Genomic DNA, 4,259 nt, shown 5'->3' with positions numbered 1-4,259 from the left:
TCCATTAAGCAGTTCTATGAAGGTGCAAAGCAGAGAGGTGCCTCTGTGTAGCTTGCTAGTGATCTGTCATGAGAAGGAATGCTAGAACATGTGCAGGAATGCTGGATAACATAGTCTTCATACTCTTTATCACTTAAGACAACTTGTGTGAGAATGAATCAGGAGACATTTCAGCTCACAGAACTTGTGAGTATGTACAGGGGTCCTGTGCTTGACTGCAAATTAACAAGAGTTCACAGTTGACAACCAGCTGAGAGGGGAAGGGGAGGGTCAACTTGTGACAATTAAGGAGGCAGAACCAGCTAAGCTAAGAGATATGTCTGAGTAGAGACAATATTTTCCTGAGAAAACCTGTTTTAACTTCAATATACGAATGGATGGTGAAGACTGGCAATATACACCATATGACACAGCCAAAATTATTTCAACTCTTTATTGAAACATGCATTACATCCACTCATCACAGCCATGGAAAAACTCATTCAAATGTCTTTCTGCTAGAGCTACCATATAATGCAGCAATCCTGCTTCTGGATATACATCCAAAAGAAATGAAATCAGCATCTTGAACAGACACCTGTATTCCCATGTTTATTGCAGCATTATTCATAATAACCAAAATATGGAAACAACATAAGTGTCTGCCAATAGATGGATGGATAAAAAAAAGTGACACAATAGGTATAATATGCATTTATATTATATATATGTAATATATGCACAGGCTTCCCAGGTGGGTCAGCAGGTAAAGAATCCATCTGCTAATACAGGACCCACAGGAGGTTCGGGTTTGATTCCTGGATTGGAAGACCCCCTGGAGGAAGGAAATGGCCACCTACTCCAGTATTCTTGCCTGGGAAAATTTCGTGAATGGAGGAAGCTCACAGGATGGCTACAGCCATGGGGTCGCAAAGAGTCAGACATGACTGAGCAACTGAGCGTGCATGCAATATATGTACATACACACATGCAAACAATGGGATATTATTCAGCCATAAGAAAGGTTACTCTGCTGTTTGTGACAACATGGGTGGATCTTGAGGGCATTACATGAAGTGAAATAAACCAGATAGAGAAAGACAAATACTCTGTGACATCACTTATATTTAGAATCTGAATAAGTCATATATCAAAGGCAGGTGATTTTATGTGCAATTTATGTTGAAGAATGTGGAAGATCAGCTCTTCTAATACCATCTTTTTATTGTAACAAGCTGCCTCTGTCTCCCACTTTTGGTTCAGAGGAGCCTGGAAGTTACCCAAGGCCTCAAAGTTGCTGCTCTCTCAGTGAAGATGCTCTCCTACTGGTGCCACAGGAAGCCATCAACTAGGCTGTCATGTCTTTCCAGGCCCTGGTTGCTCTGCTATTACCTGAGCTGACCAAGTGCCACCTGTGTTCCTGCTTGCTGCCAGGACGGTCCTGGGCACATGGGGCGGGTGAGGAGCAGAACCCTCAGAACAACACGAATAACCTGTGTTTACCATCCACTTAGTAAGCAGTTACTGAGCACAGGCTGTGTATAGAGCATTCCCCTGTATGTTTACAGTAAGATATCCACCAGTTCTCATAAGGATCCAGTGAGGTGAGGCTGCTGCTGCTGCTAAGTCACTTCAGTCGTATCCGACTCTGTGTGACCCTAGAGATGGCAGCCCACCAGGCTCCCCCATCCCTGGGATTCTCCAGGCAAGAACACTGGAGTGGGTTGCCATTTCCTTCTCCAATGCAGGAAAGTGAAAATTGAAAGTGAAGTCGTTCAGTCGTGTCCGATTCTTAGCAACCCCACGGACCGCAGCCTCCCACGCTCCTCCGTCCGTGGGATTTGCCAGGCAAGAGTACTGGAGTGGGGTGCCATTGCCTTCTCCAGTGAGGTGAGGATTATCACCCTATTAGTTTGATGATGACCTCTTCCCATGAGACAATTTGGATACAAAGACGTTAAATGATTCTTCTGGGGTCATATAACCAGTCTTCTGACTCCAGGTTCAGTGCCTTCCATCACCCCATATCTGCTTACTCTGCCTGGCTATTCAGGAATCCCATTTTCTTCTATGACTTTGCTACATCAGTGTGGCCCATAGACCCCATCTTAGCACTGTAACGGAACAGACTCTATGGGACCTTCCCTGGACAGATCCCTCCCCCAAATTTTCTGCTTGATCGTCTCTGATGTATTTACATAATAGTTTCTCATGCACATTTCCTGAGTTGTTTTACAGATGCTAAAACCACCACCAAATGGGAGAAATGAACTACTCGATAACCCTGAGCACATGGCCCCCAGACTGACTGGCACCTAGGGATAATGTGAATCCCTGTTACACAGCCCCATTACCTCACCATCAACCAGTCAGAGAATTATTCATGAGCTGATTGCATACTCTGGGATGCCCCTCTTTTACCTTGCCTTTAAAAATGCTTTGGTGAAACCCTTCAGGGAGTTTGGATTTGGGTTAGCACAGGTTACCTGTCCTCCTGCCTCGGCCCTGCAATACACCATTTTCTGCTTCAGGCTGCAACGTTTCAGTTTGTTTGGTTTTACTGTGTGTCAGGCATATGAATCTGTGTTTGGTAAAAGCAACAACTAGGTGCTTGATAGAAAGGCTGAGTCTCTTCCAGACCTGCTGACTCAGACCTTGCCTTTTATTTGCTTATTTATTTATTTATTTTTGTTGTTGCTGTTGCTGGTTTTTATTTTAATTTTTAATTAGAGGATAATTGATTTACAATGTTTTGTCAGTTTCTGCCATACAACAACATGAATCAGCTATGGGTTTACATATGTCCCCTCCTCCTTGAGCCTCCTTCCTACCTCTACTTTATCCCATCCCTCGAGATTGTCACAGAGCACCGGGTTGAGCTCCCTGTGTCTCCAGTGGCTACACATTTTACATATGCTAATGTATATGTTTCAATGCTACTCTTTGAATGTGTCCCACCCTTTTCTTCCCCCGCTGTCTCCACAAATCTGTTCTCTATTGTTGCGTCTCTATTGCTGCCCTGCAAATAGGTTCATCAGTACCATTCTTCTAGATTCCATATATATGACTTAACATATAATATTTGTCTTTCTGACTTACTTCACTCTGTATAACAGGCTCTAGGTTCATCCACCTTACTATAACTGATTCAAATTCATTCCTTTTTATGGTTGAGTAATACTTCGTTGTATAAATGTATCACAACTTCTTTATCCGTTCAAATGTCGATAGACATCTAAGCTGCTTCCATGTCCTGGCTATTGTAAATATTGCTGCAGTGAACATTGTAGTACATGTGCTTTCTCAATTATGGTTTTTTCAGGGTATATGCCCAGTGGTGGGGTTGCTGCAGATCTTGTATTTTAACAAGACCCCACGCAGTCTGTTCGTACACTGAGATCTCAGCAGAACTGCTGCATGAATCATAAAACCTGCTGGGAGCAGCTCCTCCTATAGAACCCTTTGGCTCCAGTCTCTGCAGGATTAAATTCTGCAGAGGAAAACTAATTTTGACTCTATTAGTCTTACTTCTTTAGTGCCAGAGCAGCTTATTAGGAGGCGATTTCACCTGGAAGGTAGTTTCCTACCACAGACATGAAAAAAAAAATTTTCCACACAGATTTTACATTTAATGATTCTGTTTTGCAAATATTTATTGTTGTCTGTTGTTTGCCAGGCACTGAGTGAGGTGCAGGGCTTAGTGATTTCCCATGGGACACAGCTGTCCACGCTACTTCTGGCTTACTATGATTCAGGCAATTCCTGGTTTTAAAGTTGCGTGTTTATAGTTAAATTGCATCTGCACTTCTCTTAATGCTTTCTTGTTGAGTCATTCATTAGGTCAAATGACATATTTTTTCAGACAACAATCATCTTTCACTGATGAAGTCTATTGTATTTAAGTATACAATGAAGTCCATTTTATTTATACATATTTATGTTTCCATAAATTATATCCTGAAGCAATCCTTAATGGAAACATATTTTTTAAAGAAAGACTTGTAAAAAATCATGGTCATTTTGCTACTCTTTCGTGGTTATCAGACTCCCTCTCTGAGGTTTTATAACTCAATAGAGTTAACTTGGAACTCCTCCCAGGAAACAAATGCTGAAAATTAAGTCTCTCGGGACACACTGTTGTTGTCTCCATAATTTAACCTGGATGCTATTCAAAATTTGAAGAGAAATTTTTTTTTCAAAATTTTTCATTTTGATTTCAGACAGAGCTTCTTAAGACAATAGCAAGTCTTGTAGTGACTGGAACTTAAGAGAGGTGGATA

This window comes from Oryx dammah, unplaced genomic scaffold (genome assembly GCF_014754425.2).
Source record: "Oryx dammah isolate SB20612 unplaced genomic scaffold, SCBI_Odam_1.1 HiC_scaffold_29, whole genome shotgun sequence".
NCBI classification, from domain to species: domain Eukaryota; kingdom Metazoa; phylum Chordata; class Mammalia; order Artiodactyla; family Bovidae; genus Oryx; species Oryx dammah.
Note: the sequence above shows the minus strand (reverse complement) of the source record.